The sequence below is a fragment of the Antechinus flavipes genome, chromosome 1, assembly GCF_016432865.1.
Source record: "Antechinus flavipes isolate AdamAnt ecotype Samford, QLD, Australia chromosome 1, AdamAnt_v2, whole genome shotgun sequence".
Classification (NCBI taxonomy): domain Eukaryota; kingdom Metazoa; phylum Chordata; class Mammalia; order Dasyuromorphia; family Dasyuridae; genus Antechinus; species Antechinus flavipes.
This window is the reverse complement of record NC_067398.1, coordinates 207,748,796-207,761,717: the sequence shown is the minus strand read 5'-3', so window position 1 is coordinate 207,761,717 and position 12,922 is coordinate 207,748,796.

Sequence of the window (12,922 nt, the reverse complement as noted above, 5' to 3'; positions counted from 1 at the left end):
ATTGTGGTAAGAGAACCAAAGGATTATGTATGGAGTCTAAGTAAGTAAACTTGAAGATGGCAAATGTCATTCTTGATCCTCAGCATTGTCTATAATAACTAAACTGCATTGTAGAAGGCATATTCATTGGTACAAACTTGACCATCAGAGCCACATTCGGGCATATATTCTAAGATACATGTGGGCTATTCTTTTGGACATACATTATAATTACAATCATGCAGCTTCTCTTTCTCCATCCTTTTTTTCCAAATTAGTCACATAATAAGAATTCATTAAGGTAAATTTTCTGATCACAGATTGGTTGTAAGTCCTAACATGCTATGCTATTGACCTTGATATAGTGCTTACTGCAGTTAATACCTGTCTTTTTTACTTGCTTTAATTTTACTTGGTTATCAGCCACAGAGAGAGCCTGTGTAGATGTGGAGCAAGAGGTGATTGTGCTAATCATTGAAGGCAAAGGCTCAGGTAGGAGAGCTTTCTTTGTTTCACAGATAGAGACAGCCCAACACCCACAATAAGCAAAAAATACCTTTTGAAAGTCACAAGAATCCTTTTCCCAAAGTTCAAGAAAAATTTCCTCATTAATATGTTTTAAAGACACAGGACTCAAATATTTAAACCAGTCATTTAAATTCTATTGACTCCTATCTCAAAATAAGATTATCACAAAGAACTCAGAAAATCTAGCATTAGCCATAATCTCCCAGGCAGTTACAAAGCATAAAATCTAACAGGCATTTTACTATCTTTTTTTTTTTTTCCTGAGACAATTGGGGTTAAGTGATTTGCCCAGGGCCACACAACTATAGGTAGTATTAAGTGTCTGAGGCTGGATTTGAACTCAGTTCCTCCTGATATTTTATTATCTTTAAAATTTGATCATCTCCTAATCTGTAACCCCTTCATTCTTTCCTTTGCACTCTGTCATCACTCTCTCTTTTAAAACAATCAAATCTGCTAAGTGCTCTAATATTAGCTGATTGTATTTTTAAATCATAGGCTAAATTCATTACTCTTCCTCACTTTTATTAATATGTATTCAAAGATATACTTTCTTCTAAAAACTGTTGCTGTGTCTTGTAAATTTTGTTATTTTTACTCATTGTCATCCTTTTTTTTTGATGCAATTATTGATTATTGCTAGGATTCATTTGTTAATTCACTCACTCTTATTTCCATGATTTATTTTTAATTCCCTCATTTAATGTAATTAATTTAACTAAATTCACTTAGTTTCCATTTAGCTCTGCTTGTTTTGTTTACATTTTCCTAATTGATCATAATTTTTATTGTATTATGATACACAAAGGAAACATCAAATATTTCTGCATTTATGAGTTCTTTATGCCCTAGAAAATGACAATTTTCATAATAAGGCTATAGGAAGCTAAAAAAAAAACATAGTCCTTAATATTCCCATTTGACAATCACCAAATAGCTAATAATTTAATTTTTCTTTTTTCTTATTTATTTGTGTCTCAAGGGGTGTTTAAGGAAGACTAACACCTCTGCTATGAGGAATTGCCAAACCTTTTTCAGAACTGCTCATCCACTCAGTTTTCACCTGTGGCTCCAAGAAGCTGTAGTATGAATAGTGACCATAAACTATCTCAGCAGAGAAGCTAAACCAGATTAAGGGTAACCTATCTGTGAGTTAAGGGGTGTCTAACTCAAGCATGTGAAGACTTTCCCAAATAGAATGGGCAAGTAAGAACAATTTGTTCCAACGGCCATGAAAGTAGCTTTAATAGGTGCTTAGTGCTTGGTTAGACTTTGAAGATATCTACAGCACTCACTGCATCCCAGGCCATCACCAGTTGTTTTGACTTTTTTCTTGCCATGGACTTCAATGATTATGGAAAAGCAAGTTTAGCTGATGACTGTGTAATTCTGCTTCCCTTAAATGCAATTCATACACCATCATCACCCTTGTGATATCACTAGTCCTCTTCAAAACGAAGGACAAGCAATAACAACCCTATCTAAAGATATCTATAATTATTGTCTTACTGTTTTGCTATATAGTTAGATTTTCCACTATTTTAGATGTTATATTATTTAGTATAATAAGAGTGTGCATATATTTAATATTTATGTTATTTCATTATCTGTGGCAAATGTACTTTCTTGTTTGTCTTTCTTCATAGTATCTAATTTACAATTGTGTCATCCAAAATCGGGATTGCCACCTGTTCTTGATTTTTGAAGAATCCTTCATTTTAACACATATGGCTCCTGTTTTAGGTATGTTTATGAATGTAGAAACATCATTGGAGTTTGTTTTGTTTTGTTTTCCAATATGTTTTGCAACCCTCTTTCATTTTATGAGCAAGTTTACAAGATTAACATTCAATCACAAGTACTTTTTGTTTTTCCTTCTATTTTGGAACAGAAACAGTTGAAGTGTCAGTTAGTACCTTCCTCCATTTACCAAGATTCCCACAATCCCAGCCAGGCTGCTTGCAAAGAAAAAAGTTGTGGTTTAGATCTGGGGAAATTGGGATTAATTTTGCCTTTAAATGGATTGATGTGGGATCTAGCTATGAATCTTTTGGAAAAGAGGAGTATAAAGGTAGTTTTTATTACTTTGGAAGAGAGTTCCTAAATCCCAGAAACCTCATGCTGACTGATTTTTTAAAGTTTCTTGCTATCTTAATTTGTAAAGACTTTTTGATGGTAGTTTTTATGTGTTTTTAGCTCTTTTAAATTGCCCTGACAATTTCTTCCACCTGAAAGTTTTACAATATAATTTGAATAAAAGAATTATTCATTTAACCTCTGGTTCTAAGTCTTCCATTGTACTATTTGCAGCAGGATGGTGATCTTTCACTAAGTTCCATATTATCTCATTGTTTATTCATTTGTTTGACTTTAAATAATTCCATATCAGTCTCCTTCATCCCATATCTCCTCTTAGATCGACACTACATCATCAGTTATTTCTCAACTATTCAAAGAACAAGCTAGGCACCATGCTAAGTTCTAAGAAATACAAATGCAAAGATCTAAATAAAATATCTATAAAACAATCCCTACTCTTGAGAACTTACATTCATGTGCAGAGATGCATATACATATATATGTAAGTGTATATGCATCATAACTGTAAAGAGAATAAATTCAAATAAATTTTAAATACTTAATACAAATACAATAGTAGTTTGGGAAGAAAGCATTAGTAGTTGGAAGGATCAGGTAAGATTTCATGTAAAAGGTGGTAGTTGAGCTGCCTTTGAAAGGAAAAAAAGGATTCTATCAGATTGATGACATGGCCAGTTCAAAGGCTCATAGGAAGATGGGAGGTGAAGTTTCATGTGTGGGGAGCAAGGAGAAGGTCATTTGGTTTGATCACAGAGTATGGGGAAGAGAAATAAGGTATAATAAGTCTAGAAAGATGGGCTCATTCCAGGACTGAAAAAGGCCTTAAATTAGAAGTAGAAGAGTTTATATTTTATTCTCTACAGAGGTCATATGGAACCAGTGGAATTTTTTGAGTGAGGAAATAATAGGTCCTTTCTGATCTTAATGAAAATTACTTGGGCAACAGTGTATAGAATGAATTAAAGTGATAAAAGAGCTTAGGTATGGAGATTGATTAGGAAGTTGTCTAAGTGAGAGGTGATAAGGACCTGAACTAAGATTCAGGATTGTGTTTAGAATATATATATATATGCAAGAGATGTCAAGAAAATAGAAATGACAAAATTTAACATTTGGTGAGGGAGACTGAAGAGTCAAGTTATATTCAAGTTATAAATCTGGGAGCTGGGTTTTTAGGAAAAATAATTGGTTTGCTTTGGACATGCTGAATTTGAGATGTCTCTGGGATACTTAGGCATATATGTCTAGTGATGCAAAAGTGAAGCCCAAGGGAAAGTCTGGGACTGAATAGCTAGATCTGAAAGTCATTGGCATAGATATCATAATTAAATTCATAGGAGTTGATAAGGTCAAGTAAGAAAATAGAAAGAGAAGGAAAAAAAAAAGGTTCAGGACAGAACTTTGAGGAACAGTTAATAGTTAAGGGTGTGATGCAGAAGATGATACAGTAAAAGAAACTGAAGAATGAGTTTGTCAGTATGTGACAAATAGGAAAGCTTGGATATCTATAACCACAACCCAGCACTCCCTCCATGAGAGCCTTTGACTCTTGCCTGAAAGGAAGCAGGAAAAGGGGTTATGAAGCAGATCTGTCCTATTCTTCCCAGAGAGAATATTGGAGTGGAATTATATTTATCTGCCTCTTTAAATATTAAAAATCTAGGAGGGATGATTTTTGGATTCAAACTACTTTTTTTTTTTTGACACTCTCTGTTAATGGGAAAGGAGGTTCTTAAGCTACACACAAATTTGACTTCTTACCAAGTGCTAATTAGAAAAACATCAATACAAATATTGATAGCCCATAGCAAAATACCTTATTTATCTAAGCCAATAAAACAGAAATCAAAGAAATTATACAGATTATTATGTAGCAGCTCTCCCATTGGGAATAAAATATCACACACACACACACACACACACACACACACACACACACACACACACACATGGAGCTATAGAGACAGAAATAAACGGAGAGAATCCCCTGTATTACCTAAGAGGAAATTCCCTGAATTCTCTAGTGAGATTATAAGGAAATGGGAACATATTTGTCTTTTGATTTTATGCTGCCTTCAGAAGAATGAATTTACAATCTGCAAGAGAAGATGAGAAGAAAGATGATCATATAGGTCGTTCCTTTTGATAAGGAAAAGAGCCATTTTATTGTTGGAAACTGGGGGAAAGGGGAGAGAGAGTGAGGGATAATATCAAGGGATGTAGGAGGAGTTCACATTAAAGGGTTTCAACTTTTTCCATAAAAAAGTTATTTGCTCTCAACTGTCATGTACCTTAAGCACACCAATTCACAGATAAACTGAGCACACATCCCTCACACTGAATTACTTCCACATAGCTTAATATTTCTCCTAATATTATCATTGTAGCATTTTCCATCCTAGGATAAACAGAATAAAATTCACTAATCTTGGAACTCATTTACTTGTTCCTTATCTCTACAGTTATCCTAAGGTTTCTAGCATTACCAATTCCTATTTATAGATCTTAGTATATATTAGCTTATATTATTTTTCTCCCTTCAGAATTAAAAAAAAACCCACATTTTAAGATAGTTAATCATTCATGACTTTAAAATTTGCTAAACACAATTTTATATTGAAGATATAAATTTATTATCTTTATTTTGTAAATATGTGCCCTATGGCATTTTATAAAACAAAGGCCTTGATGTTAAGGAGCTCCTATTTTAATGTCAAGGAAAGGAGGAGAGGACAAATACAAAAATTACTTTGATACTAGGGAGAGTGAGATGGGCAAAGGAACATTCTACTCAAAGGATGACAATCTTTTTAAACTTGGGATGAGGTGGACATGGCTCTCTTCAATAATGAATTGATTCAGACCAGTTCCAATTGTTCAGTAATGAAGAGAGCCACCTACACCCAGAGAGAGGACTGTGGGAACTGAGTATGTACCACAACATAGCATTTTCACTCTCTGTTGTTTGCTTGCATTTTTGTTTTCCTTCTCAGGTTTTTTTTTTTTCCTTTCTTTTTAGATCCGATTTTTCTTGTGCAGCAAGATAACTGTATGGATATGTATACATGTATTGGATTTAACATATACTTTAACATATATTGGAATATCAGCCACCTAGGGAAAGGGGGAGAGAGAAGGAGGGGAAAATTTATAACAGAAGGTTTTTCAAGGTCAGTATTGAAAAATTACCCACGCATATGTTTTGTAAATAAAAAGCTATAAAAAAATTAATAAACTTGGAATCAGAGTTAGAGAAGTCTTAGGGAAGTAATTGGCAGTTGAGTTATGCCCCAAAGTAAGAGTTTAGTTAGTTAGTTTAGTTGGTATAGGTTTGGAGCTGAATGGGATCTTGAGGTTATCCAATCTATCTTCTTCATTTTATAGAATAGAGGATAAATGATTTGTCCAAAGTCATAGAGATAGTAAATAAAAGAACTGGGCTTAGAAAATAAGGTTCTTTAATTCTTTATTTATTTGGGAAGCTACTTAAAGGTTTCTGAATGATTTGTTTATATTTCTGTTGAGAGCACACCTTCATGCCAGTCACCCAGATTCCTAACATTGGAATTGACCTCTATTCCTCATTCTCTTTCACCCCATATATTCAAGGAGTTCCTAAATCTTGTCAATTTTACCTTTAGAAGATATTCTCTAACCTCACATGGCTACCATTCTAGATCAGGCCTTCATTACTTCTCATCTAGACTACTACAAAACCTTCTAATTGATTATCCTGCCTTTAGTATCTCCTCTCTCAAATTCATCCTTCATAGAGCTGCCAAAATGATATTCCTAGAGCAAAGGTATGATCATGTCACTCTCTCGCTCAAATTTCAATGGTTATCTGTTATCCATAGGATCAAATAATCACATAATTTTCTGCTATTTAAAACTCTTTACAACCTAAATCTAACCTCTCTTTCCAGTATTAACACACAGTATTCTTCTTCACACATTTTTTCGTGTAGTCAGTCTGGCATTCCTCATACATGACCTTCCATTTCTTTCCTCTGTTTCGTTTTGTTTTGTTGACCTGCCACAGAATATACTTCTTTCCCATCTTTACCTCCAAGAATCCTTAATTTCCTTTAAAACTCTGTAGAAGTGGCACCTCCTACATGATACCTTTCTTGATCTACCTTCTCCCCTTCATGTTTCCTTCTTCCTACCCCATCCCCAACTTAAATTACCTTCAATTTATTTTATTTTCTCTTCTTTCTGTGTCTCTGTCTTTGTCTGTCTCTCATTGATTGTAGATGACTGGACAGTTATCCTGAGATGAATGTATCCAGTATTTGTTAACTCCCAATATTTGAAGAAGTCATTCTAAATATATTGCTTTGAAGGTTTTAAGCCAACTTCTTGTGACTGCATAATAATACTCATTGTAGTTGCTTATTTTAAATCTTAGATGAAGCGAACCTCTGAGAGTCTTGTGTAAAGAATTTACTTTAATGTAGAAAATAAATAGCTGTCCCTTATTTTGCAGTGTGCATCTTTCCATTCCTATCTTTGGGAAAATCATGAGCCAAATCTAAGTTATAAATAATCCCAATCATATCCCACAATGCTTCATGGTTGGGCATAAGAAGTCCAAAGAGTACAAGAAAAAAAAGAACCTATTAGAGGCCACGTTCCCTTGAAAAAAGAACCCAACCACCAAAAGTCCAGAACAAATGGCTGCTTTACACCTAAAGTGGGCAACGCTCTAAACTTTTGGGCCCAACAGAGTTTTTAATTTTTAGGTGTAGATGTTCTCTCTCTTGTTCTTTTGCTTGTTGCAGTATTTCCCCCATTAATCTGGCTATAGAAAAGTTTTATAATATATGTTTAAAATATATTTCAAATCAAATTTGAAATCACATGGTATAATCCCTAAATATTAGTCTGGAAACCCAAAGGTGTGGAATGCCCTCAGAATAAAAAAAGTTTTTTTTTTATACTGAAAAAGTTTAATTTGCAACAAATGAAGAAAAATAAAGGATAATGTTAAAAAGCATTTTTGCTCAACTACTGGCAAATGAAACAAAGGGATTTTTTAAAATACTCAAATTAACAGGATAAGAAACACAGAATTTAAGTAGCCAAACTTCTGAGTAAGAAATTGAACAAGTTGCAAGTGAATTCAAAAGAAAAATAATCATATCAGTTCACAAGTAGTGGCAGTGGTATTCAATCAGTTTTTTTTTTTTTTTTTTTTTTTTTTTTTTAGTGTACCTTCCATTTTCATTGCATACCTAATAGTGAGTTCATTTTTTTAAAATAACTTTTTATTGATAGAACCCATGCCAGGGTAATTTTTTACAGCATTATCCCTTGCATTCACCAGAATAAAAAAGTGCAAAATCATCTTCCTACTAGAAATGTTGCACATGATTATTTCCAAAGTGTATATATTTTCTAATATTTTAGTGAGAGGACCAGCAATGAAATTTCCTCATACAATTCCAATTCAATTCATGAAAAACCATTTGGAAAACATTAGCTTCCCACATAAGTTGCAGACTCCTTAGACTGGCATTCAGGCCCTTCGCAACTAGTCTCCAAATGAATTTTTCAGCCTTATGTTATATTGATTTTCCTGGTACAATTTTCATTCCAGTCAAACTGGGCTACTAATTGTTCCCAGTTTCATTCTGCTTTTTTCTATCTTCTTGCCTTTGTTTCTCGCTAGTCTTGCAGTCTTTTCCATCTTTCAAAGCCTAAATCAGATGTCATTCTCCTCCATGAAACCTTCTTATACTCCCCAAGCTCAGGGCACATTATCTTTCTAAATTTTTTTCAGAGTTTTATTTGTATCTTCCTAATACATTTATCATATTCCTATGTGACTTTGTATTATTAATCATATTATGATTCTTGAAGACAAGGACTATCATTCACCTCTGTATTCACAGGCTCCGTGTGTTGAGTTGTCTATTAATAGGAAAGTCTGTCTTCATTGACTTGGCTTTATCTGTATAAAACAACTAATTGTAAAAATTTGCAAGAATGATATAATTTTATTTTTCTTTGTTTTCTTTAAATTTCTTTCATATTATGCCTCTTAAAATGGCTTCTTTTTAAAATTTACATCAGAAATTGCTAGTTTGTATCAGAAATTGCTATGAGGTAGGATGATATAATAGAGCATTCTAGCTAAAGTTAGGAAGCTCTGAATTCAAATCCTTCCTCAAACACTGATTAGTTAATGAGTGTGACCTTAAGCAAGTCATTAAAAAAAAAACTTTCTGCCTCAGTTTCCAAATCTGTAAAATGAAGAAGTTGTATTAGATGGTCTTTAGGATCTCTTCTAGCTCTAAATATTTCTACATTCCTTCTGCCCTTAGGAATTTTTGTTTAATATTTTGTTTTCCTAAGAAAGAACCAGGACCCAAAAACTTTTTAAAAATGAGAGAAGATTTTTATTTTCTGGATTTTCACTCACAGATTTAGGGTCAGAGACCTTAAATATTCCCATTCGGTAATGAAAGCAGCAAGTGCCAAAGAATTGCTCTGGTAACAGAGTTCAAAAGGGAAACTAAATCCAATCTTCTGATCTCTAACTTTCGTGCTGCTGGAAGTGAGAATGGTGGTTGAAAAAGGAAATATAGTTGGCTAGACAGTATGATGCAATCTCTGCCTTTAGATACTGACAGATTCTTTTTCCTACCTCAAGTCTTGGGGGAAGAGGAGGGGGGAGGGAGAGGAGGAAAGGAAGAAGAGAGAGAAGAGAGAGGGAGAAAAGAAGAGAGAGAGAGAGAGAGAGAGAGAGAGAGAGAGAGAGAGAGAGAGAGAGAGAGAGAGAGAGAGAGAGAGAGAGAGAGAGAGAAGGAAAGATCATTTTTTCCTGAAAGGTAAATCTGGGGCAGATGGGAATTTCCTGGCATTCCTTCTATGGGCAGGAAATCCCTATCTGAATGGAGAACGGATACAGTTACCAGATGCTTAACTGAGAAGAATTGTTAGTGAAGTCAACATTTGTCCCTAAAGGCATTTCTATTTCTCATTTGTTTGAGAAGGGAAACAAAAACCATGACCAGAGTCATAGTAGCATGGACCATTCCGGTTACCTATGAAATCTACTTGTTTCCTCCTTGAATCAAGTTTGTGTACAAAACAATATCACCAGCACCCACCTTTTTTTTTTTTTAAATTAGAGAGATTGAGAGTTACTAATGTTTGTACCAAAAAAGCATTTGACTAAGACAGCTGCCAGCAGCACAGGACTTGACCAAAAAAAAAAAAAAAAGTTCCATCTTTCTGATTGTTCAAGAAGCTTTTCAGTCATTTCTTTTTATAAATCCAAAACAACCATCCTCACTTGATCTTAGTCAAAATGTTGAGAAGTGATCACTTTTGTGATCTTCTGTGGGAACATTTTTTTAGTGTGTCACATGCATGTCGAGACTAAATGCCTGAGCTTGCTAATTTCTGACAATGATTAGCATATTTGTTGTCACTTTTTTTTTTTTGTCAGTGTACAATTTATCTCATCTCAGGTTTTCTTAAATTCTGTCTATGTATCTTAAGGCTAGCATTTTTATTAAGGATTCTTAATATTGTATACGGTATTATGACATTTCTGCCTTTACGAACTGACAGATTCTTTTTCCTACCTCAAGTTGGGGATAAAGAGGAAGAGTAAGGAGGGAGAAAGAGAGAGAAGAGAAAAGAGGAAAGGAGAGGAGAGGAGAGGAGAGATTTTTCTTTCTTTACTGAAAATATGTTATTTATACAATACTATGTATGTGCTTTTGATGCATCAGATTTATATTTCCCACCTCTTCTCTCTAAGCCACTGTCCATGCCAAAAATTGGAACTCTTTATAATATAGAGGAAATATCTCAATTCTAATAAAGGCAGTTAGTTGGATGAAGTTGGAGTCAGAAAAGTCTGCCTAATACTCTTCAGTAACTATTCTAATTCAGTAGCTATTCAATAGCTAATTCTAAAGAAAAAGAAAGAAATAAAGAAAACAGGGAAAAAGAGAGGGAAAGCCAGTAAATCAATTCATTAAAAAAAAAAAAAACCACCCTCCAAAAATCTGACATATGCAATCTTCCACATGCATGGACCTATCTCTTCAAAGGAATAGGGGGAATAATCATCTCATATAATTGTTTTGGAGATTAAGCTTGTTCTTTGTAATTCTGAAACATTTCTTTTCTCAATTGTTTTGTGATTGTTCTTTCCATTTTCATTATGTATACGTCTCATATTATTTGATGGCCTTCTGGGCTTCAATATTCAGCTTTTCTGGGCACTTAACAAAAGTGATAGAAGCCTATAGGGACTATAGAGGCAACTACTGAAGTCCTCTGCCATAGTTCAGGGCCAAGGCCCTTGGAAAACCAAGGTATCTAGAGTCTTTCTTTCACACTTCAAGCATAAATTTCCAAACTACACTCTAGGACAAAGTCAAATAAAATGGAGTTAATGTTGATGTCCTGGTCCGGAGGGAGAGGGTCTCAGAATGATTGCTGTTTGGGAAGGGATCTGTTTCAGATTGAAGCCAGTGGGGCTCTAAGAAGCTACTTCTGGGGAGCATAATCCTGAAATCCAAATGTCTAGGAATTTGTGTCAGCAGTTGGATGGTTTTCTAAGTGGTTCATGAGAGGATGAAGGAAATTGGAGGGAAATTGTTGGGATAATAATGATAGCCAGCTTATATATAGGACTGAACTGTGCTAAATGCTCTGCAACTATTATAACATTTGATCTTTATGGAAACCTAATATTATTCCCCCCCCCCTTTTTTTTTTTTACAGATGAGGAAACTAAGACAAATAGATAAAGTGACTTCCCCAGGATCACAGTTAGTAAGTGCTGAGGTTTTGAATTGAGATCTTCCTGATTCCAGGTCTCATACTTTAACCATTGTGCCACTTAGCTCCTCTATTTTTTCCTTGGGTCTGCTGCTGTGAAGTCCTAGGAGTACTATTAGTGGGTGAGTATCCTTCTAAAAAAGAGATCTTGTTTAGTTCTTTAGATGTTGGTCAAGGTTTCAAGTTTAAAAGAAAGAAAGAGATCACAACATCCAAAAAAGAAAAAAAAAAGTTTCAAGCGTCTCTGACTTTTTTTTTTTTTTTTGGTTCCACCATTCTAAAATTTGATTTTAGGAATTATTTTAAAGTTGTTTGAAGAGAATTGTTGGGAGAGTTCAATTGAGTTGCTGTCTATTCACCACCATATTGGCTTGACTTTCTTGCCATTAATTATGTTTAAATAAATCTTTATTAACCAAAACACAATAAATTTTATCCTCACAGAAATCTTGTATTCTATGCTATTCTTTTTGAGGGTGGGTGGATAGAGGGGAATTGTAGCCGAATACCTTAAGCAAATGATCTGTCTTAGGTCGTGACTAGTAATTGATAGAATAGAGACTTAAATCTGAATTGTCCTATTCTAAGTGTTCTTTTCTTTCTATTATTTTATGGGTTGTTTCTAAGATAAGACTCAGGAGATATGCTATCCTGCTCTTTTCCATCAGATGGTTAAAATCTTTTTCTTGTGGGGAACCTGGATGGGACTGTGTGCTTCTCTCTAATAACTTTAGAAATCTAAAAATCCTCAGTGCTTCATATCTCCCTCATTAAAAGTAGGCAGCTGCCTTTTTCCTTCTTATTTCTGCCCTTTCCTTTTACTATAATTAACCCTATAATTAATTTTTTTTATTTAATTTTTTCACGTTATACATTCATTTTTTAATTATTATAGCTTTTTATTTGCAAAACATATGCATGGGTAATTTTTCATCATTGACTCTTGAGAAACCTTCTGTTCCAACTTTTCCTCTCTATCCCCCTACCCCCTCCCCTAGATGGCAGGCAGTTCAATATATGTTAAATATGTTAAAGTATATGTTAAATACAATATATGTATACATATTTATACAGTTATCTTACTGCACAAGTAAAATTGGATTTAGAAAGAATGTAAAAATAACCTGAGAAGGAAAATAAAAATGCAACCAAACAATAACAGATAGAGTGGAAATGCTATATTGTGATCCACACCCATTTCCTATAGTTCTTTTGCTGGGTGCTGGTTCTTCACAATTGGAACTGATTTGGATCATCTCATTGTTGAAGAGAGCCACTTCCATCATATTTGATTATCATATAGTATTGTTGTTGAAATTATACATTCATTTTTAAAAATGTTTCCATATAAATCATGTTGGGGGGAAAAAGCAAAGCAAAAGGGAAAAACCACGAGAAAGAAAAAAAAAAAAGAAAGGAAAAAAAAGGTGAAAATATTATGCTTCAATCTATATTCAAGTCTCCGTAGTTCTTTCTTTGGATGCTGATGGCATTTTCATCCAGTTTT